This window comes from Herpailurus yagouaroundi, unplaced genomic scaffold (assembly GCF_014898765.1).
Source record: "Herpailurus yagouaroundi ecotype Mexico unplaced genomic scaffold, PumYag 100, whole genome shotgun sequence".
In the NCBI taxonomy this organism is placed as follows: Eukaryota; Metazoa; Chordata; class Mammalia; order Carnivora; family Felidae; genus Herpailurus; species Herpailurus yagouaroundi.
Window position 1 is genome coordinate 38,918,174 of NW_024412391.1, and position 22,087 is coordinate 38,940,260.

A 22,087-nucleotide genomic window follows, 5' to 3' on the forward strand; every position below is an offset into this window, starting at 1 on the left:
AAAAGAAAAGAAAAGAAAAGAAAAGAAAAGAAAAGAAAAGAAAAGAAAAGAAAAGAAAAGAAAAAAAAAAGTAATGTATTGACAGAGTAATTTCTCTCTATTACTAAGCGGAAAGTGGGGGGTGTTATACAACAGGACCAGGTAAACTACATCTAAAATCCAAGGGATTCACTGGGCAGCCTCTTAGTATTCCTATGTCCAACAATAAAGTTAATGAAAAACTAGGTTAATCCAATAAACATAGGATACTTAAGGACTCAGATCTTTGGGATATGAAGGCAAAGAAGTCTGACTAGCCAATGTGCTGGGAAAATACAAGGAGGATATAAAACATGTAGTGGAGAAAGTAAGTTATGATTATCAACCTCAGTCTGTTGACCAACTACAAACATGGAGAATGTTACAGCTAAGCATATTTTATATTAACCAATTATTTTCCACCCATCCCATCCCTTTGCCGCTATGTTATATGATGAGCACTGGTGATGACTACATTGCAAATCTGATTTCAGATGGGAAAATGACTAAAATATCGCCCTATAACAAAAGGTGACTGATGAAACTTTGTGTCTCCTCTGGGAATGAGAAATTTTTGTCTAAATAAAGAATAAGAGAAAGGACCCTTTTCCATGGCTCCTGCTCTTAATAAACCCTCAAAATAATACCGTTACTTCCTCCTGTCCCTTCAACCCTAGAAATGGTAAAAGCTTCCACTGCTGATAATATTTAGATGCTTCATTATTTCTTTCTTAACTCTGCCTACACCTGTCAATGATCCCTTCACTAAAATATCTTCATTCAAACCATCTAAATTCTATTTCCTGCTGGGATACTGAATGATACAAAAGCATGTATGGAAATTAGACAAGTAGCGTTTCAATTTAGTAAAAATAAATAAGGGTGATTAATTTTTTAGATTTTTTTTAAGTAATCTCTAGACCCAACATGGGGCTCGAACTCACAATCTCACAAGATTAAGAGTCGCACACTCTACTGAGCCAGGCAGGCGCCCCAGGATAATTAATTTATAATCTTTGTTACATGAAACCTACAGAGTAGCATTTCTCATAGTATAGTATGCTCATCTCCTGTGGCTACTGTATAAGAATTATCTGGGGTTGGGGCGCCTGGGTGGCGCAGTCGGTTAAGCGTCCGACTTCAGCCAGGTCACGATCTCGCGGTCCGTGAGTTCGAGCCCCGCGTCGGGCTCTGGGCTGATGGCTCAGAGCCTGGAGCCTGTTTCTGATTCTGTGTCTCCCTCTCTCTCTGCCCCTCCCCCGTTCATGCTCTGTCTCTCTCTGTCCCAAAAATAAATAAACGTTGAAAAAAAAAAATTTTTTTTTTAAATAAAATACAGATTCCTGGGCCCCACCCTATACTTTCCAAATCAGAATTTCTGGAAGGCCCTAGAAGCAACATTTCCAGTAAATCTTCCCAGAAAATTCTTTGCACATTAAAGTTTAGGAACCGTTGTTCAAAAGCAGTGGTTCTCAAAGTATGGTTCCCCACACAAGCAGTATCAGCATCATGTAGAAACTTGTTAGAAATGTAAATTCTTGGGCCCCACCTCTGTCCTACTAAATTAAAAACTGAGAGGGGCCCTATCAATCCATGTTTCAATAAGCCTTCCAGGAGATTCTGGTGGACACTAAAGTTTGAGAACCACTATTCTAGAGTTTTGTCTTTTCTCTGTATAGCAAACATGTGATTTTTGTCAGCCAACATCTGCTCCCAAATTCTATATGATCCAAACAGGACTAACTCAATCCACAACATCTACCAAAGAGCTAAGAACTTAACCAAGACCTTACCTATAAAAGTATATCATCTTCTGACTTTAGTGATGGGTTCATCCCAGTTATGAAATGAATAAGTCTTGGGGATAAAAGGCACAGCATAGAAAATACAGTTAGTGATACTGAAATAGCAATGTATGGTGACAGATGATAGCTATACTTGTGGTGAACATAGCATAATTTTACAGTTACTGAATCACTATGTTGCACACCTGAAACTAATGTAACATTGTATATCAACTACACTTCAATTAAAAAAAAAAGTTTAAAATGTTTTGAAATTTATTAAAAATAAAAATAAACTGGTAAAAAAATGCTCTTATAGTAATCATGGACTAACATAATGTTCATCTCCTTTCCCTCGAGAAACCATGTTAGAATGATAGCAATCCTTGCATCTGCCAAAATTAAGAATACCCTCATTCTCTCAGTAAAACCAATCCTATTGATAGCAATGAAAATGAAGCTGTAAGAAACTAAGAGACAAAGTCATGTCAAATGTTTATACTCCCCCATATTCCCATTAATTATCATGCCAAGTATTCAGATATTACTTGCCCTGCTGCCAACCGTGTGCCTGAGGTGGGATTACTCAACCGTCTGAACATTCACTGGGTCCCAGAGGTGAAATAACTCACTCAACTGTGGGGGCAGACAACCAAGCTTTTTGCCCATGACTTACAGCCAAGCTTCTGTAATCATGACCTGGCAAGCATTCTGACCCCCTTTATTATTATTATTTCACTCAGGGCAGAAATTAAGAGCCTGTGGAGACAGCCACTCACATTTTCTTTACCTGACTAGTGACTCTAAGGCATTATATTAAAAGAACTAGTATGACTTCCTTTTTCAAGATTGTTAATTAAAGACTATTATGTCCTCTTCTCCTCTAAAAAAAAAAAAAAAAAAAAAACCACCGCAAACAACAAAGAGTAAAATAAACAGACATAAACTCCTTCAAAGAACTCAAAAGACCTGTGGTAAGCCTAAGCACAATCTATGAAGATGCGAAGTGAACAGAGAAAAGGTAAACCATACAAAAGGACACAGCAAGGTCCATAAAATCCTAAAAAGGAATTTTACTCTGGAAGTAAAAGCACCAGAGAAAGTTGAGTAAGATGGGATATGAAAACAAGAGAGTTATTTAAAAACCTATGTAAGTAATACAAAACAGAAAGTATTAATCTCAGGGTGCCTGGGTGTGGCTCAGACGGTTAAGCATCTGACTTCCGCTCAGGTCATGATCTCATGGCTTTTGAGATGGAGCCCCATGACAGGCTCTGTGCTGACAGCTCAGAGTCTGGAGCCTCCTTCAGATTCTGTGTCTCCCTCTCTCTCTGCCCCTCCCTTGCTCATGCTCGCTCGCGCGCGCACTCTCTCTCTCAAAAATAAATAAACATTAAAATAAAATTTTTAAGAAAGTATAATCTCTGGAGAAGTTGAACTAAACTAGGGACCCCAGATTAGAGGAACCAGACATAGAATAGCGTGGGAATGGGGCAAGTACCTGAAAATACATGGATGAAGAAAAAGTCTACCATCCTGAATAGTCAATTCTCTAATTCCCTCCCCAGCCATGAAACTGGGCTCACATTCCCCAGAAAGAAGTTAAGGAAACTCATAGAGAAAGAAGACCACCTATAGAGAAAGAAGAACCTCAAAGAACTACAGCTACAGATATCTGAGTACCCAGTAAAATAGCTAGGCAGTCCCCTAACTATCCTAAAGAAAAGCACATCAATTGACAAGCCCTAGCCCCAGGAACACACAGTTCAAAGAAATGCAAATCAAAACCACAGTGCAATGCCACCACACACACACCAGGGTTGCTATAATCAAAAAGATGAACAATAACAAGTATTAGCCAGGATGTGGAGAACCTCATTCTTGGGTGGAACCCTAATACATTACAAGTAGGAATGAAAATAGGTTCAGCAACTTTGTAAAAATGTTTGGCAGTTCCTCAAAAGGTTTAACATAGAGTTATGATAAGACCCAGCTTTTCTACTCCTAGGTTTATATCCAAAAGAGAAATGAAAACTTGTGTATGAACGTTCATAACAGCATTAATCACAATAGCCATAAAGTAGAAAATCTAAATGTCCATCAAATATGTCTTCTCAGACTTTTGGTTAACATCAAGTATCTAAATTTTCATCAATTGGTGAATAGATCAATATAATGTGGTATATCCATACAATGGAATACCGTTCTGCACTAAAAAGGAATGAAATACTGACACATGCTACAGTATGGATAAACCTGGAAAACATTACATAAGTGAAAGAAAGCCATCACAAAGACTTCATATTGTATGATTTCATTTATGTGAAATGTCCAAAGGTTTTCACAATTTCCTAAGTGTTGGGAGCAATAAAAAGTGTCTTTTGTCATGTTAATGAGGTGACTTTTGGACCTCACCTAAGGATGGGGGCCGTTTTCAGGAGAACCAACCATATGACTAGAGGGTTGGAACTTTCATTCCTATCCCCTGACCTCCAGGGAGGGGAGAGGGGCTGCAGGTTGAATAGATAGCCAACAGCCAATGATTTAATCAATTGTGCCTAAGTAATGAAACCTCCATAAAAACCCAAAAGGACAGGGTTTAGAGAGCTTCCGAGTTGGTGAACACATGAAAATTTGGGGAGAGTGGCACACCTGGGCAAGACATGGAAGTTCCAAGCCCTTTCCCCATACCTTGCCCTAAGCAGCTCTTCCATTGGGCTATTCTGAAGTTATATCCTTTATGTAAAAAAGCAAACAAACAAACAAACAAACAAAAATCAGTAATCTAGTAAGTTGTCTCTCTGACAACTTAATTAATTGAATCTAAGGAGGAGGTCATGGGAACCTCTCATTTATAGCTGCCATCAGAAGTATAAGTACCAACCTGGGCTTGGGACTGGTGTCCAAAGTCTAAGAAGGGAGTGGTGGGAACTTCCAATCTGTAGCTGGTGGGTCAGAAGCACAGGTACCAACATGAGTTTACAACTAGCATCTGAAGTGGGGAAGTGATTGGGTGGGATGGAGGTGGGGGGCAATCTTATAGAACTGACCCTTTAACCTGTAGAATCTGATACTATCTCCAGACAGTGTCAGAACTGAGTTGAATTGTAGTACCCCAGGCTGGTATCAAGAGAATTATTTGGTACTGCGTGGGAACCGTACCCCATCCCCACTCCACACAGTCCACTGAGTCTCAAAATCATTTTAATGGTAAGAGGTTTATTTTGGAGTGGTAAAAATGTTCTAAAATCGATGTGGTGATGGCTGCATAACTGTGCGACTATAATAAAAATCACTGAATTGTGTGCTTTAAATAGGCGAATTGTACGTAACTTATAGCTCAATAAAAATGTCTTGGGGGCGCCTGGGTGGCTCAGTCGGTTGGGCATCCGACTTCAGCTCAGGTCATGATCTCGCGGTCCGTGGATTCGAGCCCCACGTAGGGCTCTGTGCTGACCACTCGGAGCCTGGAGCCTGTTTCAGATTCTGTGTGTGTGTGTCTCTCTCTGACCCTCCCCCATTCATGCTCTGTCTCTCTCTGTCTCAAAAATAAATAAATGTTAAAAAAAAATTTTAGGGGCGCCTGGGTGGCTCAGTCGGTTGAGCGGCCAACTTTGGCTCAGGTCACGATCTCGCGGTCCATGAGTTCGAGCCCCGCGTCGGGCTCTGTGCTGACAGCTCAGAGCCTGGAGCCTGCTTCAGATTCTGTGTCTCCCTCTCTCTCTAACCCTCCCCTGTTCATGCTCTGTCTCTCTCTGTCTCAAAAATAAATAAACGTTAAAAAAAAATTTTTTTTAATAAAAATAAAAAAATAAAAAATTTTTTAAAAAATGTCTTGAAAAAAAGACTAAATATGTAGATAGCCAAGGATGGCCAGCTAGCCAACTGTCTCCTTTCCTTCCTTCTTCCCACTTGTCATATATTCAGAAACTAGGTATTTACTGCCCATCGTCCTCAAAACAAAACAGAGAGAGAGAAGGGTTTTTCTCTTTAAAGAAATATGTACCTGGGGTGCCTGGGTGCTTCAGTCAGTTAAGCATCTAACTCTGGATTTTGGCTCATTTGCAGTTCATGCGTTGAGCCCGCCCACATGGGGCTCTAGACTAGAAGCGCAGAGCCTGTTTGGGATTCCCTCTCTCCATCTCTCTCTGCTCTCCGCCCCCCCAAAATAAATAAATAAACCTAAAAAAAGAAGAAAGAAAGAAATATTGACCTGTCTGAGAAGAACTATAGTAATTAATACTGGTGCTAGTTCCTGTGAATGTATAGGCCTTTTCTCCTCATTCTGACATTTGAAGATCCCAAATTTAAACTAGCTCCTCATCCCCTCACTTTAAAGCTAAGCCAGCTGGTCAAAAGCCCAACCCAACTTTCATAGTACTTACTCTTTCTATTGATTAGCCCTCAAAGAAAAACTGACAGTAAGATATTTGAGAAAGGCCAGCAATAAGAAAAGCCCAAGACACACACACACACACACCACCACCACCACCACCACCACCACCACCACCACCACCACCACCAAATAAAAATTACTCCAGGACAAAATTAGATAATTCAAAAGTAAAAAACCAGGGGAAAGAAAAATCTCATACCTCCAGATAACAGGAAGATAGGAAGCAGAAGGAATTGACAGATTCAAATTCAACAGTATGACTGAAAACCTAGAAAACTTGAGAAATTACAAGGCTATGAAGTGAAATGTAGGATTTTTTTAAAAAGAATCCCCTAAAACATTTTCCTTTGAGTAGCACAGGACATTGTAATCATAAAGAAGGAAATATGATCCTGGTATACTATACTGAACAATATTTACATAAAATACATAAAAGTATGTATTTTAACTTTTAGAATCATCTATAGAGAAGTCACAGAAGATTTAGTTGTAATTAAAGACCAGTAGGTACATATTACTACTCTTGACAAAGCAAGAATAATAAAGGTGGAGTTGACAGAAGTTGAGAGACTTAAGGTAGACAGTAATAATTGTATAGATAAAATAGCTAATGTGTCCGTTTTACAAAATGTGGAATCAAGGGATTGAAAGCTGATGGAATAAGAAATAGAAGTTTGGGGTGCCTGGGTGACTCAGTCAGTTAAGTGCCAACTTCGGCTCAGGTCATGATCTCGCGGTGTTTGAGTTCAAGCCCTGCGTCGGGCTCTGTGCTGACAGCTCAGAGCCTGGAGCCCAGATTCTGTGTCTCCCTCTCTCTCTGCCCCTCCCCTGCTCACACTCTCTCACTTCCTCTCTCTCTCTCTCTCTCTCTCTCTCTCACTCACTCTCAAAAATGAATAAAATGTTAAAAAAATTTGTTATAAAAAAAAATTTTTAATACAACAACAACAAAAAAAAAGAAATAGGAGTTTGAGTATCCTGTTTGTAGTTGAAGTGAGAGCAGCATTGGAAATTAGATAGTGATCTAACTGGAAAAAGGATACGAGAAAGGATGTGTCATTAATCAAAACTCTTGATCACTGTGGTACATCAATAGACAAAACCTAAATATGATGAATCCAATAACAGTGGTGTAATCACATTATTTAGAGATAAAGAGTTAACCATGAGGAAAAAAAAAAGCAGGGGGTGGGGGGAAATGATGCCTTCATAAGCTTGTCTGTACTATTTGACTTTTTGTCAAATGAATTGCACATGATTAAAAGTTATTCTGTGATCTTACAAGGTTTAAAATAAATGGTCTATTTTTAAATATGTAATAATATATCTTGCTAACATACTTCTAACATCTCTCTCCTAAACCTAGAAACTTCAACCCTGATTTTCTAACATCCCTGCAGTGGATTGGATATTAAAGGGTGTCATTAAAGTCCCCCACCTTCAATGAAAACAGTACATAAATGTGCATGGTATGTAATCATTTTTAAGTGAGAGAGAGAAGACAGGAAAATGAGTATGGAATAATATTTTAAAAGATAGATTACTGAAAAACCAAAAGGTAAAAGACTTATTTCTACTCCTCTAGCTCACTTCAATAACAGTGTGATAAATACAAAGAGCTCAACTATTCTATAATAAGCACTATATAAATCCTAAAACTCTACCATAATATATTAGACTTTAAAAAGCCAGAAAAATATAGCCACTGCCAGTTAATCTCAAAACTGGGGGAAATTTACAAGAAATATGGTTCTGGCATGTTAGAGGTCCCTAATTTTAGTGTCCTCATTAACTGAATAACCTATTAGGCACAGTGCCTACTAACTCATATCATTTGTCAAGCTTACATATATTCCAATATAATTAATACACACTGATTCCCCTATAGATAATCTATTCTACACATTGACATCAAAACAATAGTTTTTAGGAAGTTGGGCAGGAAAAGCAAAGAGTAAGGGATGAATGATGGAGCCAATTTCCCAAGTTTCAAAAGAATTTGTCACCATCTTTCAAAAATAAAAGAACCATTGATTGGGTTCCCAAATTATATTATGTGTTGATCAATTCAAGAACAGCCTAATACTGCTGAGAAAAACCACAGAATAACAGGATTTTGAATAATCTTTCACTGAAAGGCCAAAGTTAAACATCATATTCCTTAAGAGAACTAGCAACGGTAGACATATTAACAGTGCTAGGCACTGTTTCTAATATATCAGGACCCACATTAAAACCACTGCTAAAGTCTAGGAATGGTCATAACAAATCTTTCAACCTTACAGCATAAAAGTCAGTTGATAATTTCTTTGTCTAACACCTAATAAAACTCATTCTTCCAAAATTGTGGAAAAGCTAAGCACAGTCCTCCCTTATTATAAAGTTTCCTGTTACAAAGTTGCATGGTTTACACATATGTTATACTTTATTATTTTTTTTAAAGCCCTCCTTATAACACTCTCTTTGTTGTAATGCTCAACATACTTTGCCTCCAGGCTAGATATATAATGAAAGCAAAATGAATTCAGACAGATTGTTGAGGAAAAAAGCTAGTTTCATTTTAGTAGTCTTTCTAAAGTCTTTTTACTTTCCATGTAGCTTTTCATCATCTCAATGTTTTGTTCCCACTGAACCTTTTCCTTTTCTTTTTACATATTTCCTTTGGTAAATGAAAGATGATAGATTGTTAAAAACCAGTTTGTACTACCCTTGAAACAAGAACTTTTAATATACAACTCCTGCCTTCCAAAACCTTGTACAAATTTCATCTTTAAGACAATGAACTGTATAGGACTTAATCAACCAGCTGCAAAAAGCCATATGAAATCTTAATTTTCCACTCATACATTTTATATTCATAGTACTCTAAAATCATGAATATAACTTTCCAAATTAGTTTCTCAGTTATTGTTTCCATATTAAATAATACTGTCTTATTTTAGCAAAGATCTAGAAATGGTTTCTTATTCACAAATTTCAATGTAAGGAAATTTGGCTTTAAAACCCTGCTTACTTTTAGCTTAGGCACAAATACAGTTGAAATTAATATAATATGGGAGGACTTATTCTGATATACCAAGCTTATCATTTCTGATATTCTAAATTAGGCAGAAGTGACTTAAGTTATGTACTGTATGAAATACTGATGGTGCAAATTTTAGATCTTCAGAAGTTTAAGAAGTATTACATATGATACCATTTTTCCAGGCAAAGCATGCCCACTAATATAAGACCTCTATTCTTGCTATTTTTGAGTACTTAAAATTTTATAACAGTGAAAAAATTGAAAAAAAATTAGCAATGTAATTTTTATATCATCCTACATATGTAAACACCCTAATTTTTATACTGTCCACATAAAGAATTATATAAGAATGTTCACAGCAATTTTATTCACATTAGTAGAAAACTGGAAACCACCCAAAGGTACATCAAAAAGATAATCTAATTAAAGTTTATTGCATATATTATTGCGTATATGTACACACACACACACACACACACACACACACACACACGTATGTCGATAGATAGATAGATAGATAGATAGATAGATAGATAGATAGATAGATATCCTCTACCCAGAGTACTACTAATGTACTCTTAAAATAACTTTAACCTGGTAGTAGCCAAAAAACATTTGTTTTTCATATTAAGCATTAACATATATCTCTACCCTGTGTTTTAGATTTTAAATCTGCAGGCAAGAGTTGCCAGATAGAATGAAAAAGGGTTACTGAATCAATTTAATTCAAGAAAGACTGGGGGGTAGAGGAGGATTGTTCATTTCCCATGGCAATAAGTTTTGTAGATGAATATTTTAAACTGTTGGAACATTTTATATCATAGTGTCATTTAAGTAAAGTAGTTTTATGGTAATCATTTTCCTTCTCAATTGAGTAAAATATTTAATAGCTCAGTTACTCCACTGTTAAGAAGGGAATCATGATGAAACATATATATATAGATATCAAAAATGGCTGTCAAATCCTATCAAAACTACCATATTTAACCTTTCTCTCGTCAAAGGCAGTCCTGACCACAAACATTTCCATAACACTTTTCCAGCCTTGGCATTCAGCCACCATGAAAGAAATTATTATTTTTTTCAAACAACACTAAGAAACTTAAAATATTCTTTTTAGCCCTTCCCCTCTTAGCCACAGTAGGCAAGGAGACATTTAACCACCAATTTCTATAGCATATATATATAGAAGGAATCAGAATTCACCTTTCAGGAAAAGTAACAACTTTAAATGATCACGTAAAAAATGAATTTGCAGACTACAGGGAACCCTCTTTATAACTTTCCCCCAGGAACTAAAGGTTTTATACAATGTAATATACAGGAAGACGCTATTTGAAAGTAACATTGTTTTATGGGTCTTGGACCAAAGATTTTATAAATGAATACCATATATATGAGAAAACCCAGCACAGGATGAGAATCAATCCTATTATCCCCTTGATCTTCCGACTTCTCACTGTGGATCCATAAAGGATCTTAAAAACAAATGAGGGACGTTCTCCAATATTATAAAACACCTACACTTTAATGCTTAGGCAAGGAATAGGAGCCAGCACGCCATAGGGATCCTTTTCTAACATTATTCTCTAACATTTCAACCATATCTGTTAGAAAATAAGGGCCATATGGTTCACTGGTGAGACAAGGGTTATCAAAACATTATCTGTTGATTCCCTATAAGAAAAATAGCATTAATCTTTTATTAGCACTAATATACCCATACAAAAAAGCAAGAACTGTGTTCTGGCTGTTCATTCACCCCAGCTGAGCATATCAATTCACTCTCTGGATGACTATCAAAGAATCCAGACGGCTCTGGGAAGCACAGCCTCTCAGCAACCACATGTGGCCACTAATACATTTCCTTAGCAGACAAGAAAAAAAGCTTCAGTTTAGACAATTAGAAGTTATTTGAAGGCTGAGAATCTGATTATCTAGGGTTGCCTCAAGATGAGGCAAAAGGTGACTTACTTCTTCTTCAGTTCACTGTTTTCTTTGGCGGGCTTTTTATTCCAAAGAATGCATGAATTTTTATTTATGTGACAATATAATCCCATACAAGCTTATAGAAGTCATTTGACAATTTAAAAAGTATTCCACCATGCTCGTATATATTATTAGTAAAATCTGTTCACCTCCTTTACTGACAATTATATCCAAACATACTGAACCTTTTATATAAAGCATTTTCTTTCCACTTCAATCACAAATGTGGGACTACTGTGCTATCAGACCTTTATAGTCCATACCATGCCCATATTATGTCTACAATCTAACTTTAAACTTTCCTTGATAAAAATTCTACTTTTCTGAAGTTTCATTAGGTGAAGAAAAGCAAAGTAAAATAAGAGAACTGGAAGAATTCAAGGAAAATAAGCTCTCACAGGCACAGAGAGAAGAGAGATAAAGAGGGTTAAAGAGACAAAGAAATGTCTTTTATGCTAAATATCTAAGAATTTAAAGAATTATTAAAAACCAAAACCTTTTTTGATTTGTGAATATTATCATTAATACTCAATAATCCTGACTATCACATTTTATGCAAAAAGAAAACAAACATATTGATAACAAAAGGATGAATAATGTATAGAAACAAAACTCCAAATCGATGAAAAAGGTCAGTATTTCTACTGGTAAGCTTGGCCGGTATAAATACTGCCTCACTGGCATATGGGGAAATAATTTTGTGTAAAGGTGAATCCAGGAGGCCCAAGTAATCACCTCCACATTTACCACTACGGTAACTACTATAACCTATGCACTGTAGCAGTTAGTCAACATGTGCTTGCTAAAGAAGAAAACAAAACCCAGAAGCTGATTAGAATGAGTGCACTGTGGTAACATTTGTTTCTGAAAAGTAACCTTGAAAACCTGATGTGTATAACATCAGTTCTGCCCAACCACATGTCTATTTTGGTTCATTCACTCAACAAATACTACTTATCCCACTATGTGCCAAGCACTGCACAAGACATTAGCACATGATGAACAAAAGAAATGGTCTCTGCCCTCATTAAGCTTACAGAAAAGCCACCCTCTCCTTCCTCTCAAAGAATTCACACAGACCTTCTTTCTGACTTGGAAGGCAGTTGAATAAGTGGTAATGTATTACAAGGAACATGGGCTTTGGAATCAGACAACTCTGGATTCAAAGCCTCTCTATGCCCAGGTATGATCTGCAGCAAGATCTTTATCTTATCTGAGTTTCTATTTCCCAATGTGGGAAATATTATTAAGTTACCTATCTTACAGGGTTAAATACAATAGCACAACATATAGGAGATAATAAACAGTAGCATTCTCTCCACATAGTCTTCTCTATAAATAAATATAAACATTCCTGCTAGAAGATCAATCCACAGGAGACAAAAACATTAAAACTCTGATGACAGAACTTTCTAAGCTTAGAGGAAACAGAATAAATTATACAGGAAAGGAACAATTTGACATTAAAATACACACACATACACACACACAACATAAAACCCTAGAATAATATGGTGAAAAGACATTCACATCATGTACAAAAAATAATCTGTACTAAATAAATAGCTCACACCAAAAAATAAAAGATTATCTATCCAGATGTCTACCAGCATCATCCAAACAATTGAACTGTTGAATCCACAAGAATTTTTATGATAAACATCCATTTTTCAAATCTGGCAGCCCAAGGACTATTTTCAAAAAACACTTTCAAAAATATAACACTGTGGATTAAACAAACAAGTAAATAAGCCAACGACAAAGCATAAGAAATATACACCAGCAGCAGTGAAACAAGGGAAAAGACCCAACCTCATCCCATATCTTCAAAAAATGATGATCATCAAGAAAAGTACGTTTCCAAGAATCTTCAGGGCTAGACTTTGTGCATTTTGTGAAGGTGCTAACTAGACTCCACTTAAAGAGGAGGGGTAATGAGGTCATGAATAACCAAAATTCTGAAAACCTTACTAAAATTCTCTAATTTAGAGAAAGACAGATCCAGAGGGGATGTAGACAGCCTGGAGAAATCAAAATGCCCAGAAAAACAACTACCTTCACTACAGTCCCTTTCCACGAGATAAGAAAAATAAATTTTACCATGTTGGTGTTTTTGTGCAAAAATAAAGGTAACAGTAAAAGCCATAGACCATAAAAACAGCAGCCAGATTAAAGATCTCCACAATGATGAGGAGTGGAAGACAGGCTAGAGATGGAAATGCCACATGAGGCTTCACACACACCCACAAGGAACCAGAATAAAAAGGGGGAAGGGGGTGACAGGAAGAAAGAAAGGGGGAAATGGAAATGGAGCCTGGTGAGATAGTCAAACAGAAGAAGGAGCAAATGGAGCTGACTCTGAGGAAAGCTGGTGAGGAAGCCAGAGAGAAGATCCAAAGTCTGAGAACATCCTCCCTACCTTCCAAGATAACAAGTTACAGACCATCCAGGTAGAGGGAACAGTGATTCAAGATACCTCAGAAAACCACAAAAGACAGGGCTGAAGCCAGATTGTCCAGGAAGGCTTCCATAGCCACAGATACCCCCTCCACCTCCTCTCCCATCCATACTTCCCCCACAGACAAGAAGCAGGCAGAGACACTGAGCAATATATAGCTCTCAAATCAGGGTGTGAAAAAGGAAAACAAACTTGTCTTTGACTGGTTGGGAGCAAAAGGAAGGAAAATTCACCAGCACCATAAAAAGCAAGCTGGCCCAGACAGAGTTGGCCAGGCTAGGGTTGAGCAAGATAAAAAGAGATTGGCCTGGTAAACCCACAAACACAGTATAGGAAAATAGCAGGGAGAGTGAGAGAGAGAGATAACATACAAACAATACATGGAAAGAAAACAAAACCTAGAGTCAGAAGAAAGTCCTCTGAAAACATTTCACACTACTGAGCAATTTAATAAATGTATGAATTAAACAAAACAAGAATCAATGACAGGGTGATACAGGAGGCTACAAAACTGAAACAAACAGAAACAAACAAAACCCTAGCAATATATACATATATATGAAATACAACATTATCATAATTGAGAGACAATTTGTTATCAACTGAGACATGGTTATGGTGTCATCTACCAAATCTCAAATAATCAGTGGATGATCCACATAATACGACCAGGATGTAAAAGGAAAAGATCCAAAAAGACCCTCAGAGATGACTTCATGTAAGGAAATCTCAAATTTCATTGAACAAAGTCATTTACAAGTGATGGTCCAAGTATACAGGCTGAAAACGGAACCTGAAAAGGCAAAGTAGCAAGAACAAGCAAAAGGCATTGATGACTAGCAGAAGTGCTATTATACATGCTCCCCATTAGTCCCAGAGTACTGACACAGGATACTCCCCATCAGTCCTGGAGTACTGATACAGGGTACTCCCCATTCTCCTGCAGACACTGTTACCAGACATCCTGAGCTGTGACTGGACATACCCTATGTGCAGCTCAAGAGGGCTTCCCCAGAATATAAAATGTGCAGAGGTTTAAAATCACTGTATGGTGGCACCTGGGTAACTCAGTCAGGTAAGCATCTGACTCTTGATTTCGACCCAGGTCATGATCTCACCCCTCGTGAATTTGGGCCTCCTTTGGGCTCTGTGTTGATAGCGTGGAGCCTGCTTGGGATTCCCTCGCTCCCTCTCTCTCTCTGCCCCTACCCTGCTTGTGCTCTCTAGCTCTCTCTCGCTCTCTCTCTCTCTCTCTCATAATAAATAAATATTTTAATTTTTTTTAATGTTTATTTATTTTTGAAGGAGAGACAGAATGTGAGCTGGGGAAGAGCAGAGAGAGAGGGAGACACAGAATTCAAAGGAGGTTCCAGGCTTTGAGCTGTCAGTACCCAGGTACCCCAATAAACATTTTTAATTAATTAATTAATTGATTAATTAAAATCACTGTATAAAAATTACTTGCCATTTTATTTTTTTTTTAATTTTTTTTTCAACGTTTATTTATTTTTGGGACAGAGAGAGACAGAGCATGAACGGGGGAGGGGCAGAGAGAGAGGGAGACACAGAATCGGAAACAGGCTCCAGGCTCTGAGCCATCAGCCCAGAGCCTGACGCGGGGCTCGAACTCCCGGACCGCGAGATCGTGACCTGGCTGAAGTCGGACGCTTAACCGACTGCGCCACCCAGGCGTCCCAATTACTTGCCATTTTAAAGGAAAGGCCAGTTTGGGGCGCACCTGGGTGGCTCAATTGGTTAAGCATCCAACTTTGGCTCAGGTCATGATTTCACAGCTCATGGGTTCGAGCCCCTCGTCAGGCACTATACTAACAGCTCACAGCCTGGAGCCTGCTTCGGATTCTGTGTCTCCCTTGCTCTGCCCCTCCCCTGCTCACGCTCTCAGTTTCTCAAAAAAATAAATAAAACTTTAAAAAAATAATTGACAGGTGAAATATATCCATCACCAAATATTTGGGAATATCATATACCATGCTATTTTTTCCATTTATAGCTAAGCACAAGTAATATGAGGTTTTTTTCTGTTTGCTAGTAAATCCATCATGTTTTCAACTGATACAAACTGAAGACCAATATTTAACAAATTCTTCAACTGACTCCAAGATATTATAGTCATATGAAGTAAAAGCTTTGCTAAGAAATATGTCTATTTCACATATTTATTGCCATTACTTACATACATCCCATATCATATAGCACCAGACTTCCCATGATAAACATATTTTTTCAATGATAGTGCCATTTTGATGGTGAGATAGTTAAATTCCAGAAATATAAAATTACTCTGGGTTAACTAAGGTTGAAATATTCTGTTATAGTCTACACTGATATGTAATCAGTGGTTCTATTTAGGAGATAGTGCTAAATCATTTTTTTCTCCTGTCTACAGGTTCATATGTTTAGAATATTCCCTTATGAACATGATTACTTTTATAATAAAAGTATACACATTTTGGTGTGGAGAGCATTGAAAGAGAAAAAGATGAAGTAAAAATCATGCCCTACATCATTTCGAGTTTCAATTTATCTATAAAGAACTTGGAACATGCCACCAAATCTAACATGGACTAAACCCAGAACTAAAAACGTGACAAATGACCTTGAAATGCATTCAATTAAATGAAACTGCAACAAATCTCTAAATACAAACAAACATTCGGAGCAATTATCCCCTACAGTGTGGCCAGAATGAGACTGCATGAAGCCCAAAGCAGAGCACTCTTCAACTGCTCATCCCCTGCCTCCTCCAGTCCACATACACCTTTCAAATCACCACTGCTTGCCTCTTCTGTCACTTCTAAAAGGGCATCCCAGGAAGGCTCTAGGAGAGAATGTGAAGGCAAAAGGAAGATGGACATTTACAGTGTATTGGCTCCCCAGCACCTCTTTTGCCCTATTCAGTTAATGTTACATACATTGGTTAAAGGTGGCCGCTATATATTGGCCCCTTGTTTAGTACCTCACAGCAGGCTGGTCATGAATGTGAACTCAAAGCCCTCAGATGCAAAACTCTAATTTTTACACCTTCAGTTGCTTTAATTATAGACCAAATAAGCATATTCTTAGCCATTTATAGCATGCCTGCAGTGCATACCCTGCAAAAATGAACAAACATTTACTAGCCATAGATAAGACAAATCCTGGAGCTACAGAAGTCACTGTTGCCCTCCAAAGCTTCCTGATCAGGACTCTTCATCTTGTATCTGAGGATTATTGCCTAGACATACAGCCCCACTCTCTCCCCAAGGAGTTTCCTTGCCTGCTTCCCTTTATAGGTGGTGGTCCCCTGCCACAGGCTCTGGAAAACTTCCTGCTGTTAAGGACTTACCCTCGAATGCAATCTTGTCAAAGCAACACCCAAATAAAGTTCACTGTGGGCTACTGACATCTCATAGTCATGCCTTTTTCCTTGATCAACTCCAAAATCCTCAAACTCACCACAGTTGATTATTCACCATTATTCCCCCAAAGGTCCACCCCTCTCCACACTTAGTCTTAATGGTTAACAGAAATGGCCCTACCTCTCCCATACTTAGCTCAGACCCAAGTTTAACTGCATCCCTTTAGTGACAGGGATTGGTTCAGAGATGGTCCAACCAAAGCCACGGAGTTGGAAAGAGACCTTTGCTGAGCCCTCTGGAAGAAAGGCAGGCACTTTTCACACGAACTAGAATCTAAGAAGATTTAGAGCTGCTGTAGCTATCTTGTAACCAGGAAGAAATAGCTTGTGCAAGAAAATGGAAGCAAAAGATGAAAAGAAAAAAACCAGATCTAATCACATTGGTGGCCCAAATGGTGATAGACAGTAAATTTCTTATTCCTCCATGAGCCTACTGTCAACTGCAGTCAAAAGAATCCTCAGTATCAGGGCACCTGGCTGGCTCAGTCAGTAGAGCACATGACTCTTGATCTCAGGGTTAGGAGTATGAGCCCCACTTTGGGTGTACAGACAACTTAAAAATAAAATCTTTAAAAGAAAAGGATCTTTAGTTAACCAAAGGCAAGGCTGGAAGTGAAAAGAAGCACACCCAATGGAAAAGCAAAATAGTGGCATATACAGAAATTGAGTGGTATTGGTTTTTTATGGTAACATTTCTTTAAATCTTGAGTTGTCTGTTACCCAGTAAGCTCAAAATATAAACATCTCTATGAAAACCAAAAATTTATAATCAAGAAAACTAATTTTAAAAATTAGAGCAGCCCATAAATAGCAATATTATACAATTTAAAATCTGTTAAGAGATACAAATATCAAAGCATTATGTTATACACATGAAACTAACATAACATTGTATGTCAACTATACCTCAATTTAAAAATCTGCTAACAGGGTAGATCTCATGTTAATTGTTCTTACCACAGTAAAATTATAGGTAGACTGATAGGTAGGTAGACAAATAGATAAGAGAAAGAAAGAAAGAAAGAAAGAAAGAAAGAAAGAAAGAAAGAAAGCAAGCAAGCAAGCAAGCGGGCCAAAAAATTAGAGTAAAGAAGCAAAAAATGTCAGAGAAGGGTAAAAATTGAAGAAAGAACCAGATAGTGCTGATAATCTCTACTGAAGTATTAAAAAGCCTTTTTCCCATAAACCACAAATTCATTATGAAGAGAAAACAAAAATTCAACATGACTATAAAGCACCAATTATGTGATAAGAAATAAAATTTTAAAGAACTGGCCCATCATAATCCAAACAGCATAATTTTTCAAATAAAAATATATTCAAGTTAATTTTTTCAACAAAAGATTATGGAAGGCATTTTGTTCATCAGATCAAGGTTCCATCCTATCTCCTCAAAGATTTCTCCCTCCTTATAAAACCTTTTCCCCTCCAGCTGTGGCCGTATCATTCTCTTACCCTTCTCTTACCTCTTCACAGAACAGCTTTCCTTTGTGATTTCCATTTCTTTTCTATGAAGTCCTCATTCTGAGGCAACTGGACCAGTGTGCCCATCCTTTTGTTAAAACTGTTCTCCCAAAGATCACCAATGACCTCCAAGCAGCTAAACCCAGTATTTTCTTTTCAACACTCCAGCTGCTTAACCTCTGACTCTCCTGACTCCTACCTCTTGAAACTCTCTTCCCTGTCCTTTCATGACATGCTCTGTCTCTCCATTTATATCTCTTAATCTCTTGTGTTACTTCATCTCCTATCCCTACCCTTAAATTTGTCATTCTTAATAAACATAGTCATACTATGTTTCTATCTATCTGTCTCTAGAGCACTATATCCTCCATTAAAATCAGCTGGCAGCAAGGGGCACCTGGGTGGCTCAGCTGGTTAAGCATCCAACTCAGCTGGAGGTTTCAAGCTCAGGTCATGATCTCATGGTTCATGAGTTCAAGCCCCACATTGGGCTCTGTGCTGATAGCACGGAGCCTGCTAGGGATTCTCTCTCTCCCTCTTTCTCTGCCCCTCCCCTGTTCATGTTCTCTCTCTCTCTCTCTCAAAATAAAAGAACATTAAAGAAAATTTTTTTTAATCAGCTGGTAGCGAAAGAAGATAATTTTGCCTTACTGAAGGCTTTAAACTATAGATAAGAAAGTCCATTTAGTAGTATGAAAATGCCAACGTTTTTTAAAGCAAAATAATTTTTAAGTGCTCCAAAGTCTGAAAAATAATCTTCTCAAGAGGAACAAACTATCCCAGAGGGAATCTGAATGGCTCAGCCTATGAGCAATGAAAGCTTTATACTGAAAACTATGAAACTGTTCATTTATAGGAAACTGGGGCTAGTGACCTCTAGATTAAAATAGATAAAAATGAAGAGCTGAAACAAAATAGGTAACAGCAGATTCCCTCACCTTTAAGTACTGCCCTCCCCATACACAAATACATACATGCACACATATTTATTCAGCCTAAGGAAGCTGCTCCTTCCTCAAGGCTTCAGTATAACTTCGTACATATCCACTTTATTACAACTTACCTCATCATATCATAGCTAATTCTTAGTCTTTATTGTACCCAACATTGTGAGCTTCCTGAGAACTTAAACTGTCTTTTATTCATCTTTCTATTCCAATAAACTAGTACAGTGCCTGGGTACCCAAAAGACTCTCAGTAAATACGCACTGGATGGATGGATGGATGGATGGATGGATGGATGAATGGATGGATGGAGGAAGAAAGATGATGCAAGGAAGAACTAACACCAGACTTTCTCTAATCCCTGAAAGTTCCCATACATCTCTAATAAATCAACTATTTCTTTTCAACGTCCCTTTCACACACTTGAAAGAGCCATATACATTATAAGGCTTGTCAACTTGTCCCATCTCTACAGGACAAATTTGTGGTAACTGAGCAAGTAAACTAACTATAGGTCCCTAAATCATATTATGAGAAAAGGAAGTTTTAGCTCAAATATCTTGATGGTAGCAAGATACATCACATAAACTAGATAAAGTATCTTATTTTACTAAGCTAAGTATTTGCAATTGTTGACCTCAAAACAGTAACATTCTTTCTTCACTCTACCACTGGCATTCTGTCAGTCAATATTAATGCTGTCCTTTTCCGAATACTATTCTGAATTGGTAAGCTTATCTTAACTAGGTAAAGTACCATATCAACAACCATTGAAAGTTGAAGTGACATAATGAAACTAAAGCAGAGGAATATCTGGCAGGGATATCCTTTATTCCTTTTTTCAAAAACAAGTAGAGTTCGGGGCGCCTGGGTGGCACAGTCGGTTAAGCGTCCGACTTCAGCCAGGTCACGATCTCGCGGTCCGTGAGTTCGAGCCCCGCGTCGGGCTCTGGGCTGATGGCTCGGAGCCTGGAGCCTGTTTCCGATTCTGTGTCTCCCTCTCTCTCTGCCCCTCCCCCGTTCATGCTCTGTCTCTCTCTGTCCCAAAAATAAATAAACGTTGAAAAAATAAAAAAATAAAAAAAATAAAAAAAATAAAAACAAGTAGAGTTCAAATTACTGAGTCAAATAAATTCCATCAATGTTAATAACATATTTTTAGATCAATTCAAGTCCACCTTTTCAAAACTAATTTAATATATTTCCAAACTGTAATTTGATTGTCCATGCTTATACCACTCACTAAATTTTGCAAGCATTAATTTGTCATTATTATAAAAGGCAAAGATAAACTACCATTTTTTTAAACTACCATTTTTATAAAAACCCAAAGTCATTCCTTCAAAACAGTACTTTAGATTTAGAGAAACTACAAAAATTCTTTAATTCCAAGCACATCTCCCACATCCTTTTGTGTAAAAAAAAAAAAAAAAAAAAAAAAAGGATCCAATATAGTCTTTGTTTATCAGTCACTTCCCCTAAAAAGTACAATATGGAAAGAATTTTAACTTAAATTCTGGAATGGTATGTAGTAGTCTGAATAATGGAAGATATTAAGCACATATTCTTTAACTAGTTCATAAAACTAGATTTCCTATTTCTTTACCATTTTCTTCTCATTAATAGACATTGCATGTAGCTTGAGGTAAAGCCAAGCCTTACCGCATCAAATGAATGCACCTTTTGAGTTTTTGCAAATGTATTCAGGGTGTTTTTGAAAGATTTTCTTAATGAACGAGCAAACAAAAAAAGGTTAAAGAAAAACAGTAATGACTCTTTTGCTAATTTCAAATCATATATTACCCTCCCATATATAACCTCTCTTATTATTGTGGAGCAGGGGGAGGACTTTTCTTAGAAACCAAAGCACCAAACCAAAAAATCAAACTGAAAAAGCAAGTACCTGAAACAGCAGTTACTCAATATGTTTTCCATAATATATGAAGAATCAAAGTTATGCACTAACTTCAGCCAAACCAAAATACACCCCTTTCTGATAGGAAAGTTTTTTTTCTGATTTAGGAAGGTTAATTTACTCACAGTCCAGACAAGGAAGAAGTTTAGTATGGTTAACACTACAAGATTCTAGAAGCAGAGTCTGAGTTAGAATCTCTCCTCTACCACTTGCTTAGTATATCTTAAGTTATTCAACCTGCAAAGTACTTAGAACATATAGAACAGTACTCGGTAGATCCAGAGCAGCAACATATCTCTAGATCTCTGAGACTTGGCATCAACGAAGAAAGTTTCAGAAATTCAAACTCTCCAATTACAAACTTAAAGAGTTAGAACCTGAATTTCTATCAAGATTCCATTATGATTCAAATGAAACTTCAAGTTCGAGAAGCACAGCTAGAAAGCATTTTCAATTTATATTCTAAGATATCACTTATTATAATTAAAATTTTTAAAAACCACTTCATTACTTTTCTGCAACATGAAGTTACATTTATTTTTTTAATGCTTTTTTTTTTTTGATAGTGAGCAAGACAGGGAGGGAGAGAGACAGAGATAGAGAAAAGATAGAGGAGAGAGAGAGAGACAGAGAGAGAGAGAGAGAGAGAGAGAGAGAGAGAGAGAGAGAGAGAGA

General features: G+C 37.3%; 1 protein-coding gene across 10 annotated transcripts in view; it reads right to left on the reverse strand.

Moving 5' to 3' along the window:
* The window catches only part of BBS9 (Bardet-Biedl syndrome 9), a 447,491-nt gene that overhangs the window by 384,898 nt on the left and 40,506 nt on the right, over positions 1–22,087 (reverse strand). The window contains exon 2 of one of the 10 annotated variants that reach the window (XM_040472291.1): positions 1,812–1,875. The exons of the other annotated variants lie outside the window; for them this stretch is intronic. The gene's annotated coding sequence lies outside the window, so the exon portion shown is untranslated. The remainder of the gene's footprint in view (positions 1–1,811; positions 1,876–22,087) is intronic. 10 annotated transcript variants of the gene reach the window in all.